The sequence below is a fragment of the Protopterus annectens genome, chromosome 9.part0 (assembly GCF_019279795.1).
Source record: "Protopterus annectens isolate FY-2018-M chromosome 9.part0, PAN1.0, whole genome shotgun sequence".
Taxonomy (NCBI): domain Eukaryota; kingdom Metazoa; phylum Chordata; order Ceratodontiformes; family Protopteridae; genus Protopterus; species Protopterus annectens.
This window is the reverse complement of record NC_056743.1, coordinates 1,318,936,714-1,318,942,713: the sequence shown is the minus strand read 5'-3', so window position 1 is coordinate 1,318,942,713 and position 6,000 is coordinate 1,318,936,714.

Genomic DNA, 6,000 nt, shown 5'->3' with positions numbered 1-6,000 from the left:
TGAAGAGGTTAGACACCATTCCATCCTTGAAGTTGCTACTTGGTCTTCAGTGCATACCTTTACTAAGCATTATAAGTTGGATATACTTTCTAGGGCCAGAGCAGGTTTTGCTGAACCCATTGTATGTGGGTTTTTTGAGGGCTCTTCTCAGCCTTCCACCTCCCATTCTGTGCTTCAGCTTTTTTACTCTCCCTTCTATACAATTACTGTAAGTAATATAGAATGACATAGTACAATTGTGTAAAAATCTTACCATAACAGTAGATGTCCTACTCTTCATTGTGGCAGTATTTGCTCCCGCCCTCCAACCCACTCTTGTTTGTTCTGCATTTTTTCCTTCTGGATGTGTATGGACTCCTTTGTCCTGAAGATTCATAGGTTCATAGGCTGGTACTAGGCTATCAGCCCTATGCCTATACAAGCCTAGCCATAACAATTCCCAGGCTATTTCTTTCCACAATATTTACTTCCCTGTCTAGCAGGGCGACTGACATGATCCCCGGGGTGAATTTCCTATCTCTCATCCAATCATCAAGGTGCCTTTTGAAGAGGACCAAAGAGGCGTTCTGCTTGACATGTATGGGCAGTCTATTCCAGAGTCTGGGGAGTCCCTGGGTCAGGAACCTATCCCTCCAGCATGTTTTGTTCATTGTGATGACAACCTGGAGCATGTGGCTCTGAGGGATTGGGATTTCTTTAAGTGTAGCATGTCCAACAGCTCTGAGTTTGACATGGTCTTGCAGAGATCACCTCTGAGTAGACAATATGGAAGAGAGTATAGCTGGAGTTTAGACGGTCAGCATACGGCATCTGCTTTAAGCCTGTGATTCTTTTAGTGAGATATTTCTGCAGCCTTTCCAGTTGTTGCGGATGTCTTGAGAGGTACATACCAAACAGGGCATTGTATTCTATAATGGGTCTAATGAGGGATGAGTGCAGTGGGATAATAACCTCCTTTTTTTCTGGATAAAAAGCCCTTAGTGATGAGGTGTGCCATATAGAAGGATTTTCTGACTGTTGCGGCGATGTGGTTATCGAAGGTGAGACCACTGTCCACCTGTGTGCCTAAGTCTCATATCACACTTTCAGTGTTTAGTGTACTGCCACCTATGTGGTAATTCACGGGTACGTGTTTTTTCCCAAAGGGGATAACTATACCTTTCTTGGCACTGAGCTTGAGCCCATGGCTCTGGCACCAAGCATCTGTTTCTGTAAGGCCCTTTTGTAGAATATTCACATAATTTGGGGATTCAATAATGGCTCCCAGTTTGCAGTCATCTGCGAACTTTGTTAGCCAGAGTCCCTTAGTGTTGGCCTGTACTTCAGAGAAGTAGATGCCAAACAAGAGCGGTCTGAGGACTGAACCCTGCGGTATTCCACTTGTCACTTATCTGGAGCTGGATTTGGAGTCTGCTACCTTTACAGTGTGGGTTTTGTCAGTACGCCAGTTGGCAACCCATCGAGTGACGTAGGGATTAATGCCCAGCTTAGTACGTTTATCTATGATTCCAGAGTGGGGGGTGGTGTTGAATGCCTTGGCGAGGTCCAGATAGGCTGTGTGGACTGCCTTACCCTTGTCCACAGCTCTAGACTGATTCAAAGAAGTCAATCAGGTTCAGGAGACAAGCTCGGCCCTTTACAAACCCAAACTGGGTAGGGTCCAATGTTTGAAGATTGCCAGTGTCTTGGTTTATAAGTTCCATGATAATACGTTCCATGGCCTTGCAGATCAGGCTCAGACTGATGGGGAGGAGTTCCCAGGATCCAAGATGGATTCCCCCCTTGTAGAGTGGGATAACTGTAGCTGTGCGCCACTCAGTGGGCATGAAGCCTGAGGTGAGGCTATGATTAAACATGAGTCTTAGGTGAGGTGCCAGTTCATTTTATAGTTCATGTAGTACACAGCCTGGGATGTCACCTGGTCCCATGGATGCTGTATTCTTAGCTTTGGAGAGTGCAGGTTTTACCTGTGTGGCCGTTATTACCTGAATTTGGCAATCTTTCAGTTATGAGATGGGCCGTTTAGGGGGTAAGAGGGGGGGTGAAGTTGACACTGAATTGATCAGCCAGGATATTGGCAATATGTAGAGAGAAAGAGGCTCGACTCATTTGTAGCACGTACCACTGTTTTATTCCACAAAAAACTCACAAGACTCCAAAACACATTAACACTTTTCCAAAACACCCTGCGTTTTCATTTCGAATGACTTCTTCAGATGAACAACAGAATGCATATCCACAACACACCCTTCCTTATATATCATTTAAATTAATTATCTAAAATTAATCAATAAAACAATTAGATAATTTAATTTAACAAATACTTCCACAAAATAACATACAATACATAAACCTTAACATATAAGAAAAAACACACTATAAAATCCATACATCCATCTTACTCATAACCTTGTCCTTAAAACATACATTTTAATATATTTAATATTGTTATACAATAAATATACCTTTAAAATACATATTAAAATACATATTAAAATACTTTATAGAATAGTCATAGACTTTTGATGTTTGTGACTAATAACACCATCTAGTGTGTAAATATAATATTGCACAAGATGGAATACAAAAAAGTAATACAATTTATAAAAGTGGTTTAGATACACACATGAATTCATAAGAGACAATAAACCTTTTGCAAAACTAATTCAGACCATATAAATAACTAAAGTTTTGCTGCTCTCATCTTTAGCACTGGGGCAAGGGAAACTGTATCGTTCAGACCTGGAGGTTTGTTAGCTTCCAAAAATAATTGCCACAATAATTCTTTGTATTCTATAGAGGTTTCCCATAGGCCACCTCTTATGTCCTTTTCCACCACTTCTAAGACAAAGAAGCTAAAATTTGCTTCCTGGCAACATTTTTTATGTCTATAAAGTGCATTATTTGTGCATTTAGTCCTAATTTCATAATTATGCTCATATATTCTATTTTTCAGTTTCCTTTCTGATTTACCCACATAAAATGCATCACAGTGGTCGCACAACCCTACATACACTATCCCACTAGTTTCACAATTCGTGAAATATTTACTCTGAATCAGAAAGTCCCTACTATTAATATAAATAGTCTCCCTTGTACAAATATATAAGCACTGTGAACATCGTCCACACTTAAAAGTTCCTACTTTTCCTTCTCTAACTGAATTCATTCCATTTTTACCCTCCAGAATAGTCTTTAAGTTCTTCCCCCTTCGATAAGTACATTTTAGGGGGAGTACAAATATACTTTCATGGTCCGAGATTTCTCTAAATCTGTTCCATTCATCCTCTAAGATTTTTCTTATCTTTACAGCTTCCCCACTAAAATCTACTACAAAATTACTTTCCCCTTCATACTTATCTATTTTTGCTTTTTCATTATTCCATCCTGTTTTATCACCCAAAATGGGTTTAAATTTATCATGTCTTCCAATCCTAACCTCCTTCTCTATTGTCTCTATAAGTTTAATAGGATATCCTCTAACTCTGAACATTTCACGCAACATCATACACTCATCATTAAAATCTGATTCTCTTGATGTCATTCTGCTTCCCCTTACATATTGTCCCTTGACAATACCTTTTTTCTGATAAGGGTGAGCACTATTGTAAGCTAAATAGGAGTTAGAAAAGGTTTCCTTTCTATACATTTTTGAGAAGAAACCATGGTCACACTTCCCTATAGAAATGTCCAAATAATTTAAAATATTTTTGTCGCACTGATAGGTGAAGGCCAAAAAATCAGTTGATTCTGAAATATGTTTATAAAAAGCAGAAAATTCATCCTCTGATGCTACCCATAAGAAACACATGTTGTCCAAATAGCGCCTATAAAATTTCCAACAGTGTGTATATTCAGAATTAATAATGTATCTATCCTCCCAGGCGGACAGGATAACATTGGTGTATGTGGGGGCACATCTCGCCCCCATAGCTACCCCCTGGATTTGCTTAAAGAACTCACCTTCATAGTGGATATAATTATTACTTAAAACCAAATCCATTAACGTTAAAATAAGATAAAAATTGTTGTTACTAAATTTTCCATATTTTACCAATGCTTCTTCGAACCATTTCATTCCTTCTCCGTATGGTATTGAAGAAAATAGATCCACTATATCAATCGTAATAAAAGTGATATTCTTATCCTAAACCTCTTGTGTTAAATTCTGTAACAGGTCCCAGGAATCCTTGACTACACCATGCCCTTCCATGGATAGATCCTTTAATTTAACATCTAACCATCTGTCCAAGGGTGCTGTGACTGAACCCTCTGAGGCTACTATGGGTCTCATTGGGGGATTTTCAACATTCTTATGCACCTTTGGCATGCCAAAAATTGTAGGAACTTTAGGTTTTTCTACACAGAGGTATTTAAAAGTTTGTAAATCAATGGAGCCTTCTAACAATAGGTCATTTAGGACCAAATATATTTTTTTATTTCCTATGTTAATTTCATTAAGCGATGCCCTAGCGTACCTCTCCGAATTTTCAAGTAAATCCATCATTTTAGCTTCATAAATAATTTGGTCCATAATAACAGTACCACCCCCTTTATCTGGTTTAATAACTCCTAGCGTACCTCTCCGAATTTTCAAGTAAATCCATCATTTATTTTCATAAATAATTTGGTCCATAATAAGAGTACCACCACCTTTATCTGGTTTAATAACTCTTATTGATGAATCACACCTTATATCTCTTAATAAATTGTTCTCTTCCTTAGTAAGGTTGTATGTAATTTTATTCTTGGAAAGTTCGCCCCTTAATTTCTTTTCCATAAGAGCCTCAACATTTTTTAATTGTGGGTGTAGGGGGGATTGTACGTGCTCCTTTTCCTTAACGCCTCTGTTTTGGGACCATTAATATTCTGTCCTTGAAATAAGAGCTCAAAATTTTTCTTTCTTAAAAATAATTTTAGGTCTATTAATACCTTACTTATATCTGCCTTCCTGTTTGGTACAAATTTAAGTCCTTTGGAAAAAAGTGAAAAATAAACTTCAGTGAGCTCTTTATTACTATAGTTGAATATATTATAGTCTTTATACTTACATAAATGTCCTTCAACTACTATTAAATCATGAGTATATTCTGTTTCAGTTATATTCTGGTCCAAGCTTACCCCTGTTGGAAGCCCTTGTTGTTGCCCCCCCCCCCATATTGGTAGTTTTTTTGATAATTGTTTTTTATTCTTTCCGATCGCCTTAAAGGGGGATACTCAGAATAATCATCAATATGGCCCATCTCCTCCCTTGTTTCATGTGTCTCCCTTATCAGAGGCTCATTTTGACCTCAACCATTCTCATACCCATAATTATTCTTATAAGAATGTTCTCTAGGTTTTGGGTAGCTAACCTTATCTTTATATTCTTTAATATCCCTTTCTAATGTTCTACTTTTCCTTTCATAAGCATTTCTAATACTATTTTCCGTTCTATTTAATGTATCATAATATTTCCTTTGGCTTTCCTCGATTGAGAATAACAAGTCCTCGGTTATTTTAGAGTTAATTCCTTCAGTTCTACTATACAGACTTTCCATTTCCCTCACATTTTCTTTTATAATAGCTTTCAGTATTTCGAACCCACAGTTGTCAAAAACACCTATTAATTCATGATGGAACTCACTCCCCTCCTTCACTTTGTTAGGGTATTTACAAACTCTTAAAATGTAGGTTTTAAGGACAAGGTTAGGAGTAAGATGGATGTATGGATTTTATAGTGTGTTTTTTCTTATATGTTAAGGTTTATGTATTGTATGTTATTTTGTGGAAGTATTTGTTAAATTAAATTATCTAATTGTTTTATTGATTAATTATAGATAATTAATTTAAATGATATATAAGGAAGGGTGTGTTGTAGATATGCATTCTGTTGTTCATCTGAAGAAGTCATTCGAAACAAAAACGCAGGGTGTTTTGGAAAAGCATTAATGTGTTTTGGAGTCTTGTGAGTTTTTTGTGGAATAAAAGAGTGGTACGTGCTACAAACGAGTCGAGCCT